The sequence below is a fragment of the Nomascus leucogenys genome, chromosome 14 (genome assembly GCF_006542625.1).
Source record: "Nomascus leucogenys isolate Asia chromosome 14, Asia_NLE_v1, whole genome shotgun sequence".
Taxonomy (NCBI): Eukaryota; Metazoa; Chordata; class Mammalia; order Primates; family Hylobatidae; genus Nomascus; species Nomascus leucogenys.
Genome location: NC_044394.1, coordinates 34,836,496 through 34,847,458, shown reverse-complemented (window position 1 = coordinate 34,847,458; position 10,963 = coordinate 34,836,496). Strand labels below are relative to the sequence as shown.

Below are 10,963 nucleotides of genomic sequence, written 5' to 3'. Positions count from 1 at the left end.
TCTCGACAGAGTCTAAGTAGCTTTCCAGTGTTTTGAGTTTCTGGTGATAGAGATGAGAAGTCCAATGGGATTTTTTTTCCTTGTAAGTAATAATCTGTTCTCTTGTTCTGGAAGTTTGTGAATTTTTATTTATGCTTAGAGTTTCCTGTGGTATGCTTCTGGTATGTCTTTTTTTTTTTTTTTTTTTTTTTGAGATGGAGTCTCGCTCATGTCACCCAGTCTGGAGTGCAATGGCACCATCCTGGCTCACTGCAACTTCCGCCTCCTGGGTTCAAGCAATTCTTCTGCCTCAGCCTCCCGAGTAGCTGGGATTACAGATGTGTGCCACCACGCCTGGCTAATTTTTGTATTTTTAGTAGAGATGAGGTTTCACCGTGTTGGCCAGGCTGAGGTGTATGCCTTTTAAAAATAACCCTTGTTGGCACTTGATGAGCCTTTTAGACTTAAAAACTTAAAGTCTTTTTTCAGTTTAGGGTTGTTTTATTGCTTCCTTTTATTTTTTTTTCCAACCTCCTTACTTTATAGAACTCAGAAAGGTGAAGTGACTTGTCCACGCTCCTATAGCTAGTTACAGATGAACCTCAAGCAAATAACCTGACTCCTTTGATGAACTAGACTTTTGTGTATTGAATATTGCTCCATTGAGAGGGCCATTATGAACAACTTAGAAACTTTTTAGTGAGACAGGAATTTTGCCAGCCTTTGTGGGGAGATGAAGAAGGAAGAAGAGATAAAATTCATTATTTGTGTCCCATTTGAAGGGCTAAAGAATTTGCAAGTTCCCTGGTCTCCCAGTTATTGGAGCTACCCCAAAGCTCTAAAATGTAATAAAACCAGGAAGTTGCTTGAGCACTTGGAGAATTAGATTTTTAGTAGTCAGGAGTTGGATAAATGTGGTCATGCCCTATTGTAAATATCAGAAACATATAAATGGCATCTGAAGGCTTGGAGACAGACATCATAAACCATGTCTTATCAGTGGTCTAGTTTCTGTTTTGAGTTCCAACCTGGGACACTTCTGCTGGGAACCACCTGTTCCTGGCTCTGTTGATCTTTGGATTTCCCCAGCCCTTCAGTCCCTTTCAGTTTTGAAATGAAACCTACGGCCAGAGGGCGAGGTCAGGTACCAAGAGGACTTTGACAGCTCACCTTGGGTTGTTTTTTTTCCCCCAGAGCTGTCTAGTATGTGACTGTGTGAGGTGTGAGGCTCAGCAGGCTGTGATATAGATTAATTGATGGTGAATCAGCTGTTGGGTAAGGTCTGGGCTGTGTCATTTTTTGGGTAACCAGGAAAACATGACCAAATACATTGTCTTTCATCTACAGAAAGTTGAAACTTAAGGGTACAATCACCAGAAAGCTGCCCATGATCTCTGCCTTTGGTTTACTGACGAAGGAAAGACTTTTTTTTTTTTTTTTTTTTTTTTTGAGACAGAGTTTTGCTCTTGTTGCCCAGGCTGGAGTGCAATGGCACAGTCTCTGCTCACTGCAACCTACGCCTCCTGGGTTCAGGCGATTCTCCTGCCTCAGCTTCCCGAGTAGCTGGGATTACAGGCATGCGCCACCACGACTGGCTAATTTTGTATTTTTTTTTTGTAGAGACAGGTTTTCTCCATGTTGGTCAGGCGGTCTCGAACTCCCGACCTGAGTCAGGTGATCCGCCCACCTCGGCCTCCCAAAGTGTTGGGATTACAGGCGTGAGCCACTGTGCCTGGCTGAAGGAAAGGCTTTAACTTGCTTTCATCTTTCCTCATTTGTAGATCTTCCTTACCTCCTTTCTATTCACATCTCCAGCTTCCTGCTGCTGCTCTAGCTACTAAACCTTTACATAATGTGCCTTTTGGAATTGCTGCTTTGGAAGTGACTCCTCTAGATACCCCCGGAAACCCCTGTTCTCCAACCAGACTCACAGAATGCAGCTTGCCTCCTCCTTTTTCTGTAAACCTGGTTTTCATAAGATTGCAGCACTGCAACTTGGAATCTTTACAAGTGAAGCTAGCTCTTTCTTCAACCCACCCCTTACCACTTCACCCCTGACTTTGCCTGACTGTCCCTCAGCCCCATTCCTCAGCACTCCAGAGCTGCCTCGAAATGGCCAGATACTTTAATATACCTTTTGCTCTTTGAAATTTCTGCTGGCCAGGAGGCCAGCAAGGCCACTTGATCACTGTCCTTGAAGCTGGCATCTATACCCATTTTCCCTGTGTTTGTTGAGATTTTGGTGTCTGATCTCTCCTCCTGGGGCTATAGCCCAGGCTTAGGGATTGGTGACCAGGGCTTGCCTGGAGCCAAGGATTTGGGATGGAGTGTGGAATTAGGGGGCTTGGTGTTAACATTTCAGATACAGGCAGATGAGAAGCCAGAATATGTGAACCTCAAGGCCAGTGGAGGATGGGAAGGACAGAGAGAATTTAGTATCTGAAGCAAAAGATGTCCTTTTTAGGCCGGGCGCGGTGGCTCACGCTTGTAATCCCAGCACTTTGGGAGGCCGAGGCGGGCGGATCACGAGGTCAGGAGATCGAGACCAAGGTGAAACCCCGTCTCTACTAAAAATACAAAAAATTAGCCGGGCGTGGTGTCGGGCGCCTGTAGTCCCAGCTACTCGGAGAGGCTGAGGCAGGAGAATGGCGTGAACCCGGGAGGCGGAGCTTGCAGTGAGCCGAGATTGTGCCACTGCACTCCAGCCTGGGCGACAGAGCGAGACTCCGTCTCAAAAAAAAAAAAAAAAAAAAAAGATGTCCTTTTTAAGCTCTTCCTTCTGCCCATTATTTTTGAAAAATTATTTAATTTACAGAGAATATAATAAGTGATATTTCAAAAATATCAAAACATTGTAGATCATATTGTGACTATTCCTGTCTCCCCATTTCAGTTATTTCTGTATTCACTAGAGGTAATGTATTGGTGGTTTGGAATGTACCTGCCATACTTTTTCCTGTGTGTTTACTTACATATGTATGAACCCAGAAAAATTTAAAGTATTATTTTGTGTTTTATTTAATTCTCTATACAAGTGATATAACATCTTATGTATCGTTCTGGTATTTTCTTCTATGATTTAATAACATGCTTTGACAGTATTCTGTGTTAGTACAAACAGGCATATCTCATTCTTTTTGGTCCTGGATAGTATTTCATAGAATGGATATGCTGTATTTTATTTGGCTATTTTTCTATCGAGACATTAAGGTATTTCCAGTTTTTGGGTGATCTCAACCTCTTTGGCAGCTTCAGTTACCATCTACACGTGGATGATTCCCAAATCTCCAGCCCAGATCTCTAGACCAGATTATCCAACTGCTTACAACCCCACTGGGATGTCTTGCAGCCCCCTGCTTTTTCTCACTTGCTCCTTCCCCAGTGCACAATCATATACATTATAGACAGTATGCAGTGGCTAAAGCCCCAAACCCAGTAATGATGAATCATTCTTTCCTTCCCTTCCCACATCTGACAACCAGTCACTAGGACTTGTCCTCCCTACCTCCTCAATATTTCTTGAATCTAATCATTTTCCCTCTCCATTGCTACTATTCTGTACCTTAGTTTTTAAATTTATAAAAGAGTACTTGTGAGGATTAAGTGAATTAATATATGTAAAATGCTTAGAATAATAGATTGGCACCTACTAATTGCTATATGAATCTTAGTTGTTGTCATCATCTTAGTTTACATAATCCATTATCATCACTGCCTCCAGTCTTAATTTTATTTACCCCTATCTCCATTCCATTCTCCACACTACAGCCAGAGTGATCTTTATAAAATGGAAGAATGGGCCAGGCGTGGTGGCTCATGCCTGTAATCCCAGCAATTTGGGAGGCCAAGGTGGGAGGATCACTTGAGCCCAGGAGTTCAAGGCAACATAGTGAGACCATGTCTCTCCAAAAAATAACAAATTAGCCAAGTGTGGTGCTGGTGAACATCTGTGGTCCCAGATACTTGGGAGGCTGAGGTGGGAGGATCATTTGAAGCTGCAGTGAGCTGTAATGATGTCACTGCACTCCAGCCTTGGTGACAAAGCGAGACCTTGTCTCAAAAAAAATAAAGTAAAATGTAAGAAAGATTGCTTAAATGATAATTCTCCTGCTTAAAAAGATGTCAGTGAGGCCGGGCACAGTGGCTCACGCCTGTAATCCTAGCACTTTAGGAGGGAGGCCAAGGCAGGTGGATCATCTGAGGTCAGGAGTTCGAGACCAGCCTGGCCAACATGTTGAAACTCCATCTCTACTAAAAATACAAAAATTAGCTGGGCGTGGTGGCAGGCACCTGTAATCCCAGCTACTCAGGAGGCTGAGATAGGAGAATCACTTGAACCTGGGAGGTGGAGGTTGCAGTGAGCTGAGATTGTGCCATTGTACTCTAGCCTGGGCAACAAGAGCGAAACTCCGTCTCAAAAAAAATTGATGTTAGATGTTAGTGATATTTCCATTGAACTGCTTTGTGTTTTGGAGACAGAGTCTCTGGGCTTGAGTGCAGTAGTGTGCTTTTGGCTCATGCAACCTCTGCCTCCCGGTTTCAAGCAATTGTCCTGCCTCGGCCTCCCAAAGTGCTGGGATTACGGGTGCGCGCCACCATGCCCAGCTAATTTTTGTATTTTTAGTAAAGATGGGGTTTCACCATGTTGGTTAGGCTGGTCTCGAACTCCTGGCCTCAAGTGATCCGCCCACCTCAGCCTCCTGAAATTCTGAGAGTACAGGCGTGAGCCACTGCACCCAGCCTCCATTGAGCTTTTAATGACTTCCTTTTATTGAGATAGCTGATTTTTCTTTTCTTTCCTTCCTTCCTTTCTTTTTTTTTCTTTTTTTTTTTTGAGTCAAAAGCCTCGTTCTGTCACCTAGGCTGTAGTGCAGTGGTGTGATCATAACTCACTGTACCCCTCTGGGCTCAAGGGATCTTTGTGCCTCAGCCTCCCCAGTAGCTGGGACTAAAGGCATGTGCCCCCACACTTAGCTAATTTTTAAAAAAATTTATTGTAGAAACGAGGTCTCACAGCTGGTATCTGTGCCACTGCACTCTTGCCCCTGCTTTTAAATGCCATCTCTTCAGATAGGTCTTCTCTTAACTGTCTAATGATTCTAAAGTATCTACCCATATGCTTTTATTACATCACCTGATTTTAATTCTGTGATCGCACTTATCAATATATGATAATTTTCTGATTTATTTACATATTTGTTTATAGTCTTCTCCAATTAGAAGAGAAGAGGAATATTGTCTTTTTTTTTTTTTTTTGAGATGGTGTCTTGCACTGTTGCCCAGGCTGGAGTGCAGTAGTGCTATCTCGGCTCACTGCAAGCTCCGCCTCCTGGGTTCACGCCATTCTCCTGCCTCAGCCTCCCGAGTAGCTGGGACTACAGTTGCTAATTTTTTGTACTTTTAGTAGCGACGGGGTTTCACCGGGTTAGCCAGGATGGTCTCGATCTCCTGACCTCATGATCTGCCTGCCTCAACCTCCCAAAGTGCTGGGATTACAGGCATGAGTCACCACACCTGGCCTTTTTTTTTTTTCTTTTCAAGATGGAGTCTGGCTCTGTTGCCCAGGCTGGAGTGCAGTGGTTCGATCTCGGCTTACTGCAATGTCTGTCTCTTGGGTTCTTGTGCCTCAGCCTCCACAGTAGCTGGGATTAGAGGCGTGTGCCACCATGCCTGGCTTAAGTTTTGTATTTTTAGTAGGAGCAAGGTTTCACCATGTTAGCCAGGCTGGTCTTGAGCTCCTGACCTCAATTGATCCGCCTGCCTTGGCCTCCCAAAGTGCTGCGATTACAGGTGTGAGCCACTGTGCCTGGCTGATATTGTTTGTTTTATTCATTGTTGTATTCCTAGCACCTAGGACAGTGTCTGACACATTATTGACAATAAATACTTGTGAAGCGAATAGTAAAACAACTTCCTTTGTCTTATTAGGCCCTTTTGGCCTCTCCAGCATCATCTGCATCAGTCCCCTATCTTGACCTTCCCATCCTCCAGCTCATGACATCTCTTTAGATGTGCTTTCTTGCTGCAGGGCCTTTGCATGTGCTCTTCACTGTGCCTAGAACACTGATCCTCACATGCTCTGCCACTGCCTGAATATCTCCTATTCATCATCCAAGTTATAGTTTAGTATACGTATAACTTCGCCTGATTAGCCTTGATCCTACAACTCTGCATGCATTGCCATTAATTATCATATGTATTGTAATTATTTTGTTGTCTGTGTCCTTCACTAGACTTTTATGTTGTGCTCACCATGAATTCCTAGTCAAAACTTATCAGCAGTGGCTAGAAGGATCTTTGAGGTGGGGCACTAGGGAGGGGGATAGAGTATTGGGGGCAGCACCTGAGGTCTAGGAAGGTGTACTTTAGGATGTCAGGGTGAGTTTTAAACACTGGCCCTTGGTTCATTGTCATTCTTCCTATTTCGTCCATCTTTGGTAATTCCCTTGTTTGCCTGGATGAACCATCTAAAATGATTGAGTCATACCCATGAAACCAGGGTAAGCCTGACACAAAAGACTTGCTCATGAAGGGAGCCATGTGTCCTGAGGATAAAGGTTGAGAATCTGGGTAGGCATATTATTAACTTGAGGTAGCTGAGGGCAGAATAACTGACAGTGGAGTAGAATTCTAAGCAAGGAAGAAGCAAAAGGCGTGAAGGATAAGATGAGACAAGGATGAAGCAGGAAGCTGAATCATTAAGTCATAAACCTGGAGCACCTGGATAGTGAGTAGAGTGTAAGAAGGAACAGGGCAAGCCATTCAGGATTAGGGTCATAAATAATCTTGGGGATTACTTAAATCATCTTTTAGCATTCTTACCTCTTTAGTTTGGAACCAGCTTTTGGATTATAGAAAGGATCAGATAGTTGACATACAAGGATTTGTGTGAGAGTGTATATTACTTTCTGTATTTTATGGGCTCTTTACTTTAAAATGAAGTCCCCAGAAATCCTACCTTAACTTTTCCCCCATCTCAATTTCTGCTGCCAAGGCCTATCCATTCTTTTAAATATGTCGGTTTCAACTCCCTTATCTTTGAAACAAGTTGCATGTACAACAGGCCTGTAGTAGTCCTGGAGCTTCCTTCAGATAGGGTGAAGGCAGTGAACTCTCTTTAGGCTGCCTCCTCCCACTGAACCAGGCATAGGAGCTGGCCTCAGCAGCCTTAGGAGTTCAGGACTCTGTTCAACATGAATCTGTGGAATTTCTCTCTGAATTTTGGGGAGAGAGTATTCTGTAGAATATAGTACGGGGCTCTTGTCAGTGAGGCATAGCCAAAAGTAGTGGAAAACTGGCTGGATGTGCATGAATGATGGGATCTGAAGGTATGTAGGAGTGGGCATCAAGGTTTCTGACCTGGCTCTTAAATTTTGACAGGGTTAGGGGTCACTCATGTGCCGCGTAGAGAGTCTTGAGGGGTAGCGCTAGTCCCTGGCCCTTAGAGGTGTTCTGAATGTTTTTGTATGTAGCTCAGAGCTCTTTTGTAGGCTGATGGGGATCCATGAAGATAGAGTACTTACTGAGGAAGGGTGTGTTCTCTTTTGAAGATTGGATGGAGTGGTTATGTGCACAGACTGGGCAGTCTATGGCCTGGTCATCTAGTCTCTGTGAGGTGAGGCACCTGCATTTCCTTCCTAGGGCTGTGCTGGGAAGACCAACCTAAGAGAGCTGGAGATCATGACTATTGTTAGTGATTTCCCTGAGACTGCTCACTGTCTTTGCTTGCTCCTTCTGTTCTCTTAAGTCCCATGGCTGTAATGTCCTGCTTTCTATTTTCTGCTTTGGGACCTTCAAATTCCATAATTCATTCAGACTTCTCTTTCTAGAGACAAGGTCTCGCTATGTTGCCCAAGCTGGAGTGTAGTGGCTGTTCACAGGCATGATCATTGCACACTACAGCACTGAACTTGAGCTCAAATGACCCTTCTGCCTCAGCCACCCAAGTAGCCAGGATATAGGTGTGCACCATCACACCTAGCTCAGACTGCTCTGTCTAGATTACTTAATGCCCAGCTTGACTCTGACTTTACATAGTACTCTAATTATGACATTGACAGCCAGATTCAAGTAAGGGCCTTTCTTCATTAGCCTTGTTCCTAGAGCTGTGGTTTTGAAGCTTTAGTGCATCAGAATTACCCATGAAGGTGAGGGAGGGGGGCGCTGGATACTTGTTTAAAATGCAGATTTACTGGTATCAACTGCTAGATACTCTAATTGAGTAGGTTTGGGGTGGTGACCCGGAATCTGCAGCTTGATCAGCCTCCCAGGTGATTCTGACACCATCATCTGGTCTCCAGATCATATATATATGTATTTTTTTGAGATGGAGTTTCACTCTTGTTGCCCAGGCTGGAGTGCAATGGCACGATCTTGGCTCACTGCAACCTCTGCCTCCCGGGTTCAAGCAATTCTCATGCCTCAACCTCCTGAGTAGCTGGGATTACAGGCACCAGCCACCATGCCCAGCTAATTTTTTTTTTTTTTAATTTTTTGTATTTTTAGTAGAGACGGGGTTTCACTATGTTGGCCAGGCTGGTCTCGAACTCGTGACCTTAGGCAATCCACCCACCTCAGCCTCCCAAAGTGCTGGGATTACAGGTGTGAGCCACCACGCCCAGCCAAATATTTTTTTTTTTTTTCTTTTGAGACAGAGTTTTGCTCTTGTCGCCCAGACTGCAGTGCAATGGAGTGATCTCAGCTTACTGCGGCCTCCACCTCCCAGGTTCAAGAGATTCTCCTGCCTCAGCCTCCAGAGTAGCTGGGAATGCAGGTGTCCACCACCACACCCAGCTAAATTTTTTTTTTTTTTTTTTTTTTTTTTTTTTTGTATTTTTAGTAGAGATGGGGTTTTGCCATGTTGGGCAGGCTGGTCTTGAACTCCTGACCTCAGGTGATCCACTTGCCTCCCAAAGTGCTGGGATTACAGCTGTGAGCCACTGCACCTGGTCCTCCAGACCATATTTAGAGAAATTTTGACTTAGAGGACTCTGCCACTTCTCTACCCTTAAAGGGGCAGGGAAAAGATTTGAGTTCTTTACTTGGATCCTGCCATATCTGGTCCCTGCATGTTTCTCAAGTCTCATCCCAGGCCCCTTCCCTACTGCTGGCACCCTCATCTGCTCACAGTTTGTTGACCCCTTCTCCAGCAGTTTCTGGCCTGAAGGCCTTTGCAGTGCTGTATAGCCTCTGCCTGGAACACTGTTTACTGTGCATTTTGCCTCAAGTAAGTATCCCTTGGGTTTGTTTGTTTGTTTTTTGAGACAGAGTCTCACTCTGTCACCCAGGCTGGAGTGCAGTGGCATGATCTCAGCTCACTACAACCTCCGCCTCCTAGGTTCAAGCGATTCTCCTGTCTCAGCTTCTCGAGTAGCTGGGACTACAGGCGTGTGCCACCATGCCCGGCTAATTTTGTATTTTTAGTAGAGACGGGGTTTCTCCATGTTGGCCAGGCTGGTCTTGAACTCCTGACCTCAAGTGATTCACCTGCCTCGGCCTCCCAAAGTGCTGGGATTACAGGCATGAGCCACCGCGCTCGGCCTGTCCCTTGCCTTTAATTGTCAAGTAAGTATTATTTCCTCTTGAAGGGCTTTTCTGGCTGCTCTATATAAAGAAACTGTTAGCACCCCATTTGTTTACATAAGACCACTTAACTGTCTTTCCTGGTGGGTTATAAGCTCTGTGAGGGCAGGGAGCTTGTTCCTGGTTGTGTATCTTCAGTGCCTAGTATGTAGAGGCACTCAATAACTACTTGTTGACTAATCCACATTTTTGTCTTCATGTTAGTATTTGTGTTGTTGGATTGTGTCTCTGCACAACTTTTTTTAATTGAGACAGAGTTTCGCTTTTGTTGCCCAGGTTGGAGTGCAGTGGAGCGATCTCGGCTTACTGCAGCCTCTGCCTTGCAGGTTCAAGCAATTTTCCTGCCTCAGCTTCCAAGTAGCTGGGATTACAGGCATGTGCCACCACACCTGGTTAATTTTGTATTTTTCTTTTAGTAGAGATGGGGTTTCACCGTGGTGGTCAGGCTGGTCTCAAACTCCTGACCTCAGGTGATCCACCTGCCTCGGCCTCCCAAAGTGCTGGGATTACAGGTGTGAGCCACTGTGCCCGGTGGCTCTGCCCAACTCTTGCCCTTTGTGTGTATTGTTGCCTCTGCCAGAAACACCCTTTCTCATGTCAATTTGGCAGATTCCTTCTTGCCTTTACTACTACTTTAAGCATGTCTTTGACTTCTGAGACAGTGCTGGTTCAACAGAGACAGCACTTTGTCCTCTTTAATAGGCTTTTTTTTTTTTTTTTTTTTTGAGATGGAGTCTCACTCTCTTGCCCAGGCTGGAGCACGGTAGTGTGATCTCAGCTTACTGCAACCTCCGCCTCCGGAGTTCAAGCTATTCTCATGCCTCAGCCTCCCGAGTAGCTGGAATTACAGATGTGCGTCACCACACCCAGCTAATTTTTGTATTTTTAGTGAACATTGGTTTTACCATGTTGGCCAGGCTGGTCTCAATTTCCTGAGCTCAGGTGATCCACCTGCTTCGGCCTCTCAAAGTGCTGGGATTACAGGCATTAGCCACCATGCCTAGCTTTCTAATAGGCTTTTCAGCCATATGTTGTGATTTCACCTGTGTAGGAGATAGATTACCGGTAGCGTCTCTCTTTTACAGGTGACAACCCAGAGGCTCTAAGACAGGGGTCCCCAACCCTAGTCTGTGGCTCATTAGGAACAGGTTGCACAGCAGGAGGTGAGTGGTGGGCGACTGAGCAAAGCTTCATCTGTGTTTTTACAACCATCACTCGCATTACTGCCTGAGCTCTGCCTCCTGTAAGATCAGCTCGGCGTTAGATTTTTTTTTTTTTTTCAGATGGAGTCTTGCTCTGTCACCCAGGCTGGAGTGCAGTGGCACGATCTCGGCTCACTGCAAGCTCCGCCTCCCGAGTTCACGCCATTCTCCTGCCTCAGCCTCTCCGAGTAGCTGGGACT

The 10,963-nt window shown here is 45.2% G+C and overlaps 1 long non-coding RNA gene across 2 annotated transcripts in view; it reads left to right on the top strand.

Annotated features, from left to right (window-relative positions):
* Positions 1-10,505: 10,505 nt before the first annotated feature.
* Positions 10,506-10,963, top strand: part of LOC100604873 — a 105,173-nt gene continuing 104,715 nt past the window's right edge. For both annotated transcript variants that reach the window (XR_004033230.1, XR_004033229.1), the window contains exon 1: positions 10,506-10,724. This is a non-coding gene — a long non-coding RNA (uncharacterized LOC100604873). The remainder of the gene's footprint in view (positions 10,725-10,963) is intronic.